Source organism: Nicotiana sylvestris, chromosome 10 (genome assembly GCF_000393655.2).
Source record: "Nicotiana sylvestris chromosome 10, ASM39365v2, whole genome shotgun sequence".
Lineage (NCBI taxonomy): Eukaryota > Viridiplantae > Streptophyta > Magnoliopsida > Solanales > Solanaceae > Nicotiana > Nicotiana sylvestris.
In genome coordinates this window covers 60,340,166-60,356,302 of record NC_091066.1, presented here as the reverse complement: position 1 = coordinate 60,356,302, position 16,137 = coordinate 60,340,166, and positions in this window count along the sequence as shown.

The following is a 16,137-nucleotide window of genomic DNA, read 5'->3' as shown; positions in this document are numbered from 1 at the left end:
GGCGGTCAGTGACACAGCAGTGACAACATCAACAGCAGTAGCAGCAAGCATTGCAATCCCATGGTAGTCCCAGCTACCAAAACTTCTCGAACTACATTGACCTGATTCCTGTTTAGCCCAGGATATGTAGGAAATCTTTGAAGCAAGATTCGGTCAGATCTTTCAAAAACATGCTTCATACGGAGTGGTCCATAGGCAAAAATCGCTCATACACGCTCACTTTATCTTTGCACGAAAACTCTTCGTGTTTCCGAACAAAGAGGGGCAGCTGTGAGCACGTGATTTTTGTTTCGCACGACAATCGCTCCAAAAGAAATAAAAAATAATAATAATTGGCCCTGCTGTACAATTTTCGGATTTCTGTGCGGCACTTTGTTGATTTATTTGTGACTTTTGCCCATTTTTATTTTTTCTTATTTATTTATTTATTTAAAACAAAATACAAAATGTGTGTGTCATGCATAATCTGAACCGTAACGTGGTTGTTAAATAGAAAGGCATAAAACGGGCATCTTTGTCCGTGATTTTGTTTTGTTCGATTTTATCTGTTTTGAAATAATTTTAGTGTGTGTGCAAATAATTGTATTGATTGTGTATTTAATTTTAATTTGATTTTTTTTGCTTAGTTTTGTTTTTAATAAATAAGGAAAAGAAATAAAAATAAAAATAAAAAAAGAAATATAAGAAAAGGTCCCTTCTTCTTCCGGATTGGGCCAATTTATTAAAATTGGCCCAAACAAACAATACCCAAACCAGGCCTGCCCGGTCCAGACAGCTGATGCCCAGAGAGTCCAAATGACGTCGTATTAATACAGGTTGATCTGGGCCGTTGATCTCAGATTGATCAACGGCCAAGATCACCTCCCCATAACCCACTAATGGCCCCGACCCGTTTTTACCCGGACCAACCCAAACCCTTTACCCTCAAAACGACACCGTTCCACTTAAGCCCTCAGATCCAGACCGTAGATCTAGATTGATCTAACAGTTGAGATCCGCCCACCCACTAACTATATAAACCCTTTACCATACCCTGCCCCCCTAGCCAACACCCCTGCCTTCGTCTTCACCAAACCCGTCCCCTTCAAACCCTAGCCGCCCCTGTACCCTTCACCATGAAAGCCGGCGGCACGGACGCCGGTGACCTCGCCCTTAATACCATAGAACCCCCGTGCCATCCTGAACCCAAATCTACCAACCACACACCTCGAATCCTATCCCACCTTCTCGAATCTTCATTTGAAGATTCGAGTCGGAACCTAATCTACACTGATCTGCCTTAAATTCATACCAGACACTCCCCAGACCCCCTCGTGACCAAACCATACTTGGTTTGGTCCGAATCTGACCAGGGAAGCATGAATCCCGGATCTGGTTTTCGAACCTTAGGGTTCCCCGTCACTGGTCCGTTGTTTTGTTCAAACCGAAGGATATGAGAAACACTTCGATTAAAGTCCGTTCAGCTTTAAGAAAAGTCTGTCCAAATCCGAGTTCAAACTTTTGATTTTTTGAGTTTTAAGGTGGGTTTGCTTTCTTTCCTCTACTTGTTTTAGTCCGTGTGATTTGTTTTAAAAGTCGGTTCATGTTTGTTTTAATTTTATCAACATTTGTTTGTCCACTTTACCTGAACCTCTGTGTTTGTCTGAATCCCCCTCCTATTCTGATAGTGTGTATGTAAGTGTTGGGCAAGTAGCTGATTTTCAATTTTTAACTGACTAGTTGACTCCTCGAGTATATTTCTGCTTAGTCAGTATAATTCGAATCATGTATCGATACTGTTTAAATGTCTGATTTTTGGCTACGATTGCGTATGTTAATGCTAATATAGTCGAGTCGACATGTGTCGTCAATTAGTTTCAACTGCCTGAACAAAATAAACCGATTTGCTTCTGTTGAACATTGCCTGAATCAACTAAGAACCAAGTTCAGTTACTTATAATTGCTAAGTTGATTTCAGAAATCTAAGGTTAGGCTGTAATGTTAATCTGAACTGGAGGGCATGTGCACAACATGGGCATAAAGGCTACATCCTGCTGCCCATGCTTGCTTTTAGTTAATAAAATGGGAAGGATAAGTCTACCACGGAATGTTGATGGGGTTTAATACTTAATTAGCTAAAGTTGGAACTGAAAATGGAAGGCACATGGGAGGGGTATGGGGATATTCTAAACAGGCTGTTAAAAGGGGTAGTATTAAGGCTTATAAATAGAGGGAGGACATCTATAGAGACGGATATATACACACGGATCCTAAGATTAGAAAAAACACACACACATAATAGAGGAAAGAAACACACACATTGTGAGGATAGAAGAGAAAAGAGAGAGCTGATAGAGATACACAGACAGAGGACAGAGGATTAGAGAGGATAAAAATACACACACTGAGAAGGAACATCTGAGAGTTCAATTTCTGAAAACAGGAACTGGAAAAGATTTCTTTTAGTAACTTCAGTATAATTTCAAAACTGAAGATTGGTTTTAGATTTTGGAAAGAAAGGAGATAGAGGGTGGATATACAGAAAGCAGAAACTGTCTTTTCTTCCTGCTGTTTGTTCGATTTCCAGTCTGTTTACCCTGTTTCAAATAAGTGCTGATTTCCTCTCAAGTATCAGTTAGGATTCTGTTGTTTGGTTCTTATTGGTTTGCTCTCTTTTGGAATTGGACCACTTGAATTCTGAGCCCACTCCTCTGCTTTTGCTGTCATTTTTGTTGCCTCTTCCCATTGGCCATAACTGCATCTTGCTTTGGGATTTTTGTTACCTGCTGTTACTGCTGCTGCACTTGTTGTCATTGTTACTCTGCTGATTGCCCTCTTCTTCAATTGTCAAATATTTCCAGGTACACAACCTCTGAACCATGTATTGTTGAAAGTTTGAAGTTGAAGCAGAAATAAAGAAATGAACATCTGTTTATGTTATAACATTGGTGTTGAAAATAGGTTGAATGTTAGTTGGGCCTGTATTTGTTTAACTGCAAACTGCAAACATTCTGTATAAACTAACATACATTCTGTTTGAGATGAACTATTAGATAGCATTGTTCAATAATAATGACAGTATGACATAGACAGTATGTTTGATTTAGTATACATTCAGTTCAGTATAACACTCTGTTTGACTTAGTTATAACTGTATAACATAGAGTCATTGGCAAGTACTTGTATGTATTTTGCCTAGACCACTGAATTGACAAATCTGTGGTATTAGGTCTAGGATAAATGTATCCCAAACAAACTCTCATGCAGTCACGTTAAGAGTCTGGCTATGAATGCCAGCTCTCCTGTCAGATTATTTGTTCCAATATAGGTTCGATATCGGGTCTCGGTATAGATTCCTTGTTTCGAAATAATGTGATGATTGTTGAGGAAAACTAATAGTCATTTTGAGTTCAATTAGTAGTAATTTTCCTAATAAACAGCCAATTTCGTTTATCAATTTCAAATAGGTTAGAGTTTAAAATAAAACTTGGAGGTCGTTAAATATAACTCAGTATATGTTGTTAGTTTGCTTGCAATCTCACTTAGCAAATTAATAAGCGTATTCACTCGATGAAGACAAAGCATGAGGTAACTCTCACCTCATAAACAATCAATCAGGTAATCAAACAAATTTAGGTTCGGCAAACATAATAAAGATTCAGTCTGTATTTGTTCAAACAAGCAAAGTTCGGTATCATCTTTCTTTTTAAAGACAAACGTAGTAGAAATGTAGTCACTGTAGGATACCCTTCTAAAATAATGAGACGAGCCTCGCCAAATAAAAATGCAAATTGCGGGGCCCCCCAATAATTGATCATGATAAATACTTAGAATTTGGGACGGACTGTTTAGTGAATTCCACTGCCTTCCCCAAAGATAATAACGCGTTAGATTCTTTAGGAGCGACTTTAAGTAAATTATATTCTTAAATTCGGGTGCGCATTGATGTGACCCGAATCCAAATATCAACGGAGTCGAAATGTGTTGACAACCACGGGTGCATTGATTGTGACGTGATTCGAGATGCATTTTCACGACGTTACAATTCTATAAAAATAAATGATAATAATAAAGCGGTTTAAACTTAATAAAAGCACGTAAGTCATAACATGTATTTAAATCAGATATTTAGCCATTATAACAATTTAAGCGACCGTGCTAGAACCACGGGATTCGAGGGTGCCTAACACCTTCCCTCGGGTCAACAGAATTCCTTACTTAGAATTTCTGGTTCGCAGACTTCATTTGGAAAAGTCGAAAATTTCCTCGATTTGGGATTCAAGATAAACCGGTAACTTGGGACACCAAAAGCCAAACCTTTCCCAAGTGGCGACTCTGAATTAAAAAAATAATCCCATTTCGAATATTGTCACTTAAATTGGAAAAACTCCCTCGCGCATTTAACCCTTCGGGGCGGGCGCGCAAAAAGGAGGTGTGACAGTAGGGTGTAAATTTGGGATGATTTGGATGAACTAAGGGATTGGGGTCCGACTCTTAGACCTAAAATCGGAGGACTTTGGTGAGGATTTTGGGGAAAGGGTTGGATTTAAAAAGAGGAAGGGAGAAGGGTTAACTTGTAGAAATTTGGGGAGGTTTGGGGCACCAGAACCGCCGTGAGGCGATTTCCAGTGGGTGGTTTGCGGTGGAGGTGGCTAGGGTTTGGTTCTAACAAGAGAGGGGAGAGACTGAGTGAGGGTCGAATGGGGGGGTTAGTCTTGTTAGGACAGTTATATGTTGGGGGGTTATTAGTTCCGGACCGTTGGATTACCAAGATCCAACGGTTGTGATGAAACAAGAACAAAACGGGGTTGTTTGGTGGTGGTAGGAGACATGGACCAGATGTTTTTGATTTTGCGCTTGTGTTTGGGTTAGTTTGGAACGAGGTTTGGCTTAAAAAATGGCCCAAATTCAGAAAATAAATCTCCTTTTCAATTAACCAACTATTTCCTTTTCTCTTTTTTTTTTCTTTTTTTAATTAAAAATCCTAAATTAATCTAAATTGTAAAATTAAACTAATTATCTAATTACAATAATTATAAAAATTACTTAATCCAAAATTAAAAGAGAAAAATCACGATAAAATGTAATAATGAGCCATTTTTGTTATTTTCATTTTTTAGTAAAATAAATAATTAACTAATTAATCCTAAAAATGTAAAAACAAAACCTAAATGCAATTCATGGTATTTTTGACATTTTTCATGATTTTAATAAAAATTAAACGTGCAACAAAATACAAACAATTAATAAAATAGCAAATAATTGGAAGAAATCTATTTTCTTGAATTTTATAGGTGTAATTCATATAGGGCAAAAATCACATGCTCACAGCTACCCTTCTTTGCTCGGAACACATGAAGGGTTTTCGGGAAAAGATAAAATGAGCAATTACGAACGATTTTTGCCCATTTGAAACTCCATGAGAAGCATCTTTTGAAAAAATCTGACCGAACCCTGCTTCGGAGGTTGCCTACATATCCTTGGCTATAAAGGAATTAGGTCAGTGTAGTTCTAGAAGTTTTGGTAGCTGGGTCTACAGGGAAACTGTGAATTCATTGTTGTTGCTGTTGTTTCTGCTTGCTGAGCTCCTTATTACACTGAAATAAACAATGAAAACCTAAACTAGTTAAGCCTATCAACTATGAGTAACAAGATCCCCATCTTATAAGCCTTATAAAGCTTGATCTTGAGTCTTGGATGGTTCTTCCTGCAGACTCTGATCTGAATCTTGATGCTTGTTAGTTGCAAGTGCTGGTCCATTCTTCTTCAGCTTTTCGGATCAAGGCGGGACTTGTGACTTGAATCATATCTTGGGCAGTCCGCATCTTTTCTCTGCTTCTACACTTAGATTTCAACTTCTTTTCTTGTTCTTCTTTTCTTTTATTTGGGTTAAGACTTCTTCTTTTGGTCATCTCAAACCTTGTGCCTCACGGTGAAAACCTATTCAGGCACCAAAGCAAACAAACGAACAAAATTTTTCTGCCCCAGTTTTCACTATAAAAATTTCGTGAGTTATTGTAACAAAATCTAAACTATTTCTTTATTGAAAACAATTAAGATCGAGATTGTGTATCCCTGAGAAAAAGAGATTAGGGAGTGAAGACCCTATATCTAGAATGCAATCAAATGGGGATCGGAGGCCCCAAGTTGGGAGGATTACTAGGTTATGCTGGAGAAATGACCGGGTTATGCTGGAAAGAAAAAGGTCCTTGGGTTATGTTGGGAAAGTCATCGGGTTATGCCGGAAAAGAAAAAGGTCCTCGGGCTATGCCGTAGAGGTCCACGGGTCATGCCGGGAAAGTCATCGAGTTATGCTGGAAATGAAAAAGGTCCTCGGGTTATGCCGGGGAGGTCCACGGGTTATGATAGGAAAGTCATCGGGTTATGTCAGAAAAGAAAAAAGTCATCGGGTTATGACGGGAGGTCCACGGGTTATGCCGGAAAAGTCATCGAGTTATGCCCGAAAAGAAAAAAGGTCCTCGAGTTATGCCGGGGAGGTCCACGGGTTATGCCGGGAAAGTTATCGGGTTATGCCGGAGAAGAAAAAAGGTCCTCGAATTATGCCGGGGAGGTCCACAGGTTATGCCGGAAAAGTCATCGGGTTATGCCGGAAAAGAAAAAAGGTCCTCGGGTTATGCCGGGGAGGTCCACGGGTTATGCCGGCAAAGTTATCGGGTTATGCCGGAAAAGAAAAAAGGTCCTCGGGTTATGTCGGGGAGGTCCACGAGTTATGCTGGAAAAGTCATTGAGTTATGCCGGAAAAGAAAAGGTCCCTGGGTTATGCCGGGGAGGTCCACAGATTATGTCGGGGATCAACTAGGGAGTGGAACCCTATAATGGAAAAGACTACCAGGTTATGTTGGGAGTGACTAGGGAATGAGACCCTATGTTGGGAAAAAGCAGCTAGAGATTGGGGACCCTAGGCTACCATGGTTTTGAATTTTTCTTCTTCTTCTTCTTCTTCTTCTTCTTCTTCTTCTTCTTCTTCTTCTTCTTCTTCTTCTTCTTCTTCTTCTTCTTCTTCTTCTTCTTCTTCTTCTTCTTCTTCTTCTTCTTCTTCTTCTTCTTCTTCTATCTTTTTTTTTTCTTTACTTCACTTTTCATTTTATTTAGGAGAATGAATGAAGAGTTTAAAAGGACTTTCCTTTTCGGGTCAACTTTTGCTGCAGAACTGTTTTGGTTTCTGCGTGCCTTGCTTTTATTGCACCTGTTTCTTGTAGAGTTGTTATGGACTACACCTGTTTTATGTTTTCAAATGGAAGAACAATTTGTTAGTTTGAAACGGTGGTTGGCTTTGTGGCCTTGATTGTTTTGATCACTTGATCTCGGACCAACTCTTTTCATGAAAATCTCCATTGTTTGTTGGCTTTCTGGAGATCGGTTTCCTTTGTAAAACCAGGGATCTTGACTTTCCAAAATTCTGCATGACGGTTATCCCGTGTGGGGATTTGGACTTTTTATATTATTTTTCCTTTATGGGCACTTGACTTTGCATTTCTTTCCTTTTCAATAATTTTGAATCTGGAGCATCGACCATCATGGCCAGTCGATGTCGACTTGATGCACCTGCTGAGGCTGGGTGCTTTTCCTTGAATTTTGGATTTTGTTAAGCAGAACCTTGTAAAACCAATCTTTACATCTTTTCTTTGTATTAGTTTCGGAGAAAGATTAAACCGAAAGGGATTCAAAGAAAAGTAAACAAAGGACAGGATAATGAATTTAACGAGAAGTGTCCCTTTCGGGGGGGGGAGGACTTATCTGGAGTACATGCAGACTTTAATAAACATGACATGCTTCTTGGACTAGATACCTGATCTGTGCAACCATCCAATCTATCATAACCCCATCATAACTTGTATCTCAAAATCGATAAACCTTGACAAGACTTCATCAGTGCCGATAGCTGTAAAGAATTCCTTCTTTTTCGATCAATGGTGCCCTTTGCGGGTTTTCACCAACTGACCTCTCTCATTTCTCTTCTCACCATCGCCTTATAGTGCTCTTTGCAAGTTTTCACTAACAAGACTCTCTCATTTTCAATTTCTCTGCTCACCATTGCCTTACGGTGCCCGTGTTTGGGGTTTCACCAATAAGACTCTCTCGTTTTATTTCTCTCATTTGATTGTATCAAATACCGACATCCTTCCATTTTGAATACCTTTACCAATTGATAAGAAAGACTTTGAACAGGGTTTAGGGTAAACGATTGGATTGTATTACAACTTTGTAACCTTTCAGGCAAACTGTCACCGAGCCATTATAAATTCTGCCTAGTTTCAACTTTTGGGGAAATGTGGATTTTTGTTTTGGTGTGACTGAACCCTAGAGAGAGGCTGCCTGCGTATCCTTTTAGAATCAAGTCGAGCGTAGTTCAGGGAAACTTTATTTTTGATTTTCTTTTGTTTTGTTTTGTTTTGCTCTTTTTTTTACAAATATTTTCGGGTTCCAAAGAGGGTAATCAAAGAAAGGTAACTGGCTCAAAGGGTTAGCAAAGGGTTGAAGTGTTTGGGGTAGCAAGAATGAAAGCCTTCATCAACCAATCGGAGAATCTTTGTATTGCAGAATGATTAAACGTAATACCTTTTGACCGCATCTGCATTGACAGCTGTTTCAGGGTCATTTCCTTCAATGTATCCTAAGTACAATGCCTCTTTCGGCAATAATTTTCTTATAATGTACGGACCCTTCCAGTTTGGAGTGAACTTTCCTTTTACTTCCCTGTGATGTGGGAGAATACGTCTCAGAACGAGTTGCCCCACTTCAAAATTCCTAGGCCGCACTTTCTTATTGTAGGCACAAGCCATTCTTTGTTGATACAATTGCCTGTGGCATTTCATCAATCAGGGTTAGCTATTCTAGATGAGTCTTAACCCACTCATTATCCTCAATCTCAGATTCAGCGATGATTCAGAGAGAAAGAATTTCAACTTCTACGGGTATTACGACTTTAGTTCCATAAACCAATAGATAAGGTGTTGCTCCAACTGATGTGCACATAGTTGTGCGATATCCCAACAATGCAAACGGTAACTTTTCATGCCATTGTCTAGAACTTTGAATCATTTTTCTAAGAATCTTCTTGATATTCTTATTTGCTGCTTCAACAGCACCATTGGCTTTGGGTTGATAAGGGGTAGAATTCCGATGCGTGATCTTAAATTGTTCGCATATCTCCCTCATCAAATGACTATTAATGTTTGCAGCATTATCTGTAATGATAGTTTTAGGAATACCGAAACGACAGATAATGTTGGAATGCACAAAATTCACCACTACTTTCTTAGTAACGGCTTTGAAAGTTACTGCTTCGACCGACTTTGTGAAGTAGTCAATGGCAACTAGTATGAATCTGTGCCCATTTGAAGCCTTTGGATCGATTGGCCCAATGACATCCATACCCCAGGCAACGAATGGCCACGATTCTGACATATGATGCAATTCTGAAGGCGATGCATGAATCACGTCACCGTGTACCTGACACTGACGACGTTTTCGGACAAAACTGAAGCAATCCTTTTCCATAGTCATCCAGTAATAACCTACTCGAAGGATTTACTTTACAAGTACGTATCTATTAATATGGGCCCCACATACTCCTGCGTGCACTTCATTCTTGATTCTTCCGGTCTCTTGGGCATACACGCATCTTAGAAGGTTCAGATGTGGAGTCCTTTTATAAAAGACCTCTCCACTCAAGAAGAAGCCACTGACGAGCCTTCTAATGGTTCTCTTTTGGTCTCCACTAGCTTGCTCGGGATATTCCTTTGTTTTCAAGAATCTTTTGATATCATGATACCATGGCTGAACATCAGGCTCTATTTCAACAGTGCTGCAATGACCATGTCTTTCTCGAATTTGGATTTCTAGTGGGTCAATATGGACATTTCCTGGATATGGCAGCATCGAGCCTAAAGTAGCTAGGGCATCGGCTAACTCATTGTGAAACCGAGGAATGTACCTGAACTCGATGGACTTGAACCACTTGATAAGATCTTCCACATGTTACATGTATGAAATAATCTTGACATCTCGAGTATCCCATTCACCATGAGCTTATCGGATAATCAAGTCTGAATCTCCCATGATTATCAATTCTTCCACATCCTGATCGATTTCCATGTTCATACCCATAATGCAGGTTTCATACTCGGCAGTGTTATTCGTGCAGAAAAATCGAAGCCGGGTTGTGGCCGGATAGTGCTGACAAGTGGGCGAAATCAAAATTGCCCCAATCCTGACAACATTTGCATTCACAGCTCCATTGAAGAACATTTTCCAAGCATTAGTGTCCTCTGGAATTACCTCAACTGAATTTACTTCCTCGTCCGGAAAGTAAGTACTCAGAGGCTGATATTCATTATCAACATTATTTTTAGCTAAGTGATCTTCTAAAGCTTGAGCTTTCATTACCGTGCGGGTGACATAAACTATGTCAAACTTAGTGAGCAGGATTTGCCATTTCGCTAACCTCCATGTGGGCATCGGCTTTTGGAATATGTACTTCAATGGGTCCAACCTGGTTATAAGGTAGGTGGTATAAGCCAACAAGTAATGCCTAAGCTTCTGAGCGACCCAAGTTAGGGCGCAACACGTTCTTTCCAACAAAGTGTATTTGGCCTCATAACTAGTAAACTTCTTGTTCAAGTAGTATATGGCTTGTTCTTTCTTCCCGGTCATGTCGTGTTGCCCGAGAACACACCCAAAGGAATTCAACAAGACTGTCAAGTATAAAAATAAAGGCCTTCTAGGTTCGGGCGGGACCAAGACTGGCGGGTTCGACAGATATTCTTTGGTTCTGTCGAAAACTTCCTGACACTCATCTATCCATCTAATCGCAGCATCTTTCTTCAACAGCTTAAATATGGGTTCACAGGTGGAAGTCAACAGAGAAATGAATCTGCTGATGTAGTTCAACCTTCCCAACAGACTTATAACCTCTTTTTTGGTTCTCGGAGGAGGCAAATCCCGAATAGACTTTATCTTTATTGGATCTAGCTCGATGCCCCTCCGACTGACTATAAACCCCAAAAGTTTCCCAGACAGAACTCCAAATTCTCATTTAGCTGGATTTAACTTCAAGTCATACTTACGCAGATGCTCAAAGAATTTTCTTAAATCTTGAACATGGTCGTCCTGCATTCTTGATTTAATGATCACATCGTCCACATACACCTCGATTTCTTGATGCATCATATCATGAAAGATGACAGTCATATATCTCCTGTATGTTGCCCCGTCATTCTTCAAACCAAAAGGCATGACCTTGTAACAGTAAGTACCCCAAGGTTTGGTGAAAGCCGTGTTTTTTGCATCGTCCTCATCCATCAAGACCTGATGATACCCAGCATAATAATCCACGAAAGACTGTATCTCATGTTTGGCACAATTGTCAACAAGGATGTGAATGTTTGGCAAAGAGAAGTTGTCTTTGGGACTCGCTTTTTTCAGATCCGGATAGTCAACACATACTCGGGTTTTCCCATCTTTCTTTGGCACTGGGACTACATTAGCCAACCACATGGTGTATCGGATCACTCGGATCACACCCGTTTTTAACTGTTTGGTGACTCTTCTTTGATCTTGTCACTTATGTTAGTTTTGAACATCCTCTATTTTTGCTGGACAGAGGGATGATTGGGGTAAGTTAGCAATTTGCGCACCACTAGATCAACACTCAATCCTGACATGTCATCATAGGACTAGGCAAACACATCTTTGAATTCGAATAAGAGTTGGATTAATGCATCCCTAGTTCTTTCATCAGTTTGAATGCTTATCATGGTTTCCTGGACCTCCTTTGAACTACCCAAATTAACTGGCTCAGTTTCATTTAAATTTGGCTTAGGCTTATTCTCAATTTTTTCCAATTCTCGGTTTATGCCCTAAAAGCCTCATCTTCATCGTATTCTGGTTCTTGGTTCATTATTTCACAATTAGACAGCGTGTTAGGATCTGGGCATGAAGTCCATAAGCATGTCATGTTATTTAAGTCCACATTATTAGAACTGAAAAGAAGAAATAAGAAAAGTAACAAAAATTAGAGAGAATAAAGAAAGAGATTCATAAACGATGAAATATTGATTTTATTTCATTGAATTTGAAGATAGAAGGGTTTACATTGGAATTTTAAAAACAATAAACTAAAAGAAACATTCGAGTTACACCCTGGAATAACTCGGAATGTAGAAAAGGTGGAAAGACTGGACTATCGGGATTCCCGCCTGACTGGGAACGAAGTAGCCTTCCAATTCTGATGCTTGGCATCGGGCCCCATATATTGCACCTCAACAGTGCGCGAGCCATCTCCCGACTGGACCATGTGAGCTTCATACAACATTTTTCTCATGGCTCTACATATGTCCTCAATTTCCTCGGCCATGAAGGCCTCATCTTCCTCCTCTATGTATCTGGGCTTGACGAATGTTTTGGAGAGATGCACGACCGGCTGAGGAAACACCCAACCATTGCTCTTTCGTTCATTTGCCCATGTCACATCAGCTTCGGTGGCTTGAAAACCCATACGAAAAAACTTCTCACTGGTAGCCAAAGTGATAGGTTCCGTGATACCTTGCAAAGATACCCCAAGCCCCTTCCCAGGCTTATAACTGTGCTTGATCATTTTAGTGGCGACCATTATTGACGCATTTGACAGAAAGGGTTGAGGACATGGGCTTCCTTCCTCACATTGATCTGCGACCACAATCTCAAAAGCTTGATAGACTATGTGCTCGATACCTTCCTTAGCCTGGAGACACGGGACTGACGGGTCCCAGTAAATTGATTGATTGTCTTCTCCATGAACCATAATTTCCTGATCTTCGTGTTCAATCTTCACCATTTGATGGAGGGTAGAAGGTACGACCCTTGAAACATGGATCCAAGGCCTTTCTAGGAGAAAATTGTAGGAGGTTTCCATGTCCAAGACCTAAAATGTCACTTCGAAATCTACAGGATCGATAGCTAAGATCAAATCAATCTCCCCTATTGTGACTCTCTTGATGCCATCAAAAGCATGTACATAAACATTTTTAGGCCTGATTCTCTCAGTCCCAATTTCCATTCATTGTAAAGTTGAGAGAAGGTAGATGTCAACCCTAGATCTGCCATCCAGCATGACTCTTTTCACATAGTACCCTTCACATTTAACTGTCAAATGAAGAGCTTTGTTATGGGAAGCCCCTTCCGGGGCAAGTCATTTCTACAAAATGAAATCCGATTGACTTCGAAGAATCGTTCCGCCATCCTTTCTGGTTGCTCAACAGTGGTTTCAATCAAAACATATGCTTCATTGAGGGTCTTTATCAACACTTTCTTATGCTCATTCAAGCTTATCAGTAGAGACAAGAGCGAGACCTGAGAAGGAGACTTCCGGAGTTGGTTAATTACCTCGTAGTCCACAATTTTCATCTTTCAGAAGAATTCCTCTACTTCTTCGGCACTGACTGGATGTTTAAGCAGAAAATACTTCTATTTGGCATTATTCACTTCTTCCAGATTGAGGTACTTCTTAGCCGGGTTTTTTTTCATTCACTTCCCCTATGATTTATTTTCCCTTGTACGTCACTATCACTTTGTTGTAATTCCAGGGGATGGCAGTGGGATCTTTCATGGGCTTCTGTGGTGCATGGCTGATAACTACAGGATCATTCAGCCTTGGTGAAATTATCGACCCCTGTGCCAAATAAGCCCTCTTTGGTACGTACATCTTGTTTAGCTCGAACCTTTTGGGGGGACCCAACACAAATGTTCTTTCCTGGGGGCCCGAGGAACATAAAACATGGCATCTTTAGGAGGTACTACCTCTATCTTGGCTTCCACAGTCTTTTCTATACTTCGAGGAGTGGAGTTGCTCTTCTTCTCCTCTTTTCTTACTTTGCAACTGCCATTGGCTTCTTTTCAACATTGGCGATAACAATGATGGCTTTCAGAGCTGGGTCAAGCTCTTTATCTTCACAAATCATCCCAATAACTGGCCCATTATTGTGAGCCGACAATGGGATGTTAGTTATATTGGGGATCTCTTCATCTTTCAGCACTACCCTCTTTTGCTCTATTAGGTTTTCGATCACCCTTTTGAGAGTCCAACAGTCCTTAGTTCCATGCCCTTCTGCCCCAAAATGATAAACACATCTGATATCGGGTCGGTAGGAGGGTGACTTTGGGTTTTGCCTGTTCGGGGGTACGGGTTGCAACATACCCATTTGGACTAGCTTAAGGAAAAGGCTAGAGTATGATTCACTAATGGGCATGAAGTTGGTTCTTCTAGGCGGCTCACGGGCACAAGCATTGTATGAAAAAATATTTTGTGGGGGGATTATATGGAGCTTAGTAAGGAGGGTTATTTCTAGGAGGTGGAGCTCAGTTTTGGTTAAACTATTGTTGTGGTCGAGCGTATGGCTACACATTCATTACCGCATAAGGCTGAGGAGCCATGGCATAAGCCACGTCCTGGTGAGGATAATAATGTTGTGGGGTATTTGAAGGGAAGTAACCTTGGGGTTGATAGGGGTTTCTCAGACTTGAAGCCACCATGGCTGCTTCTTCTTTCTTCTTTCAGTTTGCTACACCCCCTGACCCTCTCTAGATTGGTTGAGATGTAGTTCTTATAGCAGATTGGTTCAATATACAACCCATTTTCATACCATTCTTGACCATCTCTCTAATCTTGATAGCCTCATCAAATGGCTTTCCCATGGAAAACATCATGTTCTGGAAGTAGTCAGCCTCTTGGGCTTATAGAAAGACACTGACTATCTCGGTCTCATCTATAGGGGGTTTCACCCTGGAAGCTTGTTCGCGCCACTTAACAGCATATTCTCAGAAACTCTCCGAAGACGTTTTTTTGAGATTAGACAGAGAATTTCTGTCTGGACCTATGTATATGTTGTATTGGAATTGCCTGACAAAATCTCGAGCCAAATCATCCCATATATGCCAGCGAGACATGTCTTGATCCATATACCACTCGGATGAAATGCCGACTAGACTCTCTCCGAAATAAGCCATTAGGAGTTCTTCTTTTCCGCCTGCCCCTATTAGTTTATTGCAATACCTCTTGAGGTGGGCCATGGGGTCCCGTGTCTGTCATGCTTTTCGAGCTTGGGAGTCTTGAAACCGATGGGCAAATAAACATGCGGGTCTCTTCTGGCCACTTAAACCTTGTATATTCTTGAGGCTTTGTTCCATGCTTCTCATTTTCCGAGTGATTTCCTCTTGCTCAGGATTCTTTGTAGCTCTCTCTTGTCCCATGGTAAAATCATACCTGAGGTTGTTGAGGGTAAGAATTGGTGGTGAAATGAGTCGGGTCTGATGAAAAAGGTGGTACTTGGAAAGTGAAGGATGATGGATCAAAGTTTGGCCTGGGCAAGGTTGGCTATGCCGTAGCCGAGGTTGGTGGTGCAGTGAATATGTTAGAAGCCACTCCCGAAATCAATGCCTGGGGGTGAACCTCAGAAGGTGTTCCGGTAAAGTGGGTTGACATGGTAGGGTATCCAAGTAGGGTGTTCGACTAACTTATTGGGATGTTGGAAGTTCCACTTGCTATGGGAAGTATCTCGGGGAAACTAGGTATTGCACTAGGCGGCTCTCTACCATTGGACAAAGTGTCCCATATTTCCAACATGCGGAGGCGTAGTGCCTTATTCTCTTCAGCAGCCGCTGACTCTGAGGTTGGGATAACCAATATCGGGCTATCCTCTAGGATGCAAATTGTTGGTAGATGACTTTCTGATGACATTTCGACACTTCCCTTGGATCTTGTAAAGTAAGGGTGTGAAGCCAGTTTACAACAAAACCAACCACCTTAAAATAGAACCTAAACTCAACAGTAGACACAACAACCAGTTAGTTCGAGACAATTAACACATAAGGCATCACACATTGGGGGTGTGATGCACCTATACAGTTAAATGTGTTTTTACATGTTTTCCAATGATTGCATTCTCATCCTCGCTTTTGTTTATCTCCCCGATCTTTCTCTTGCTCTCTTTTTCACTCTCTCATTGTTTTCTCTCTTGTTTTCGTTCTCTTTTTCTTGTTTTCTCTCTTTTCCTTGTTTCCTTTTTCCTTTTGGTTTTCTCTTTTCATCATTTTCTCTTTTATTTGAGTTATTTAAAACCATGACTGAATTCGATGGGGATTGCCTACGTATCACGACGC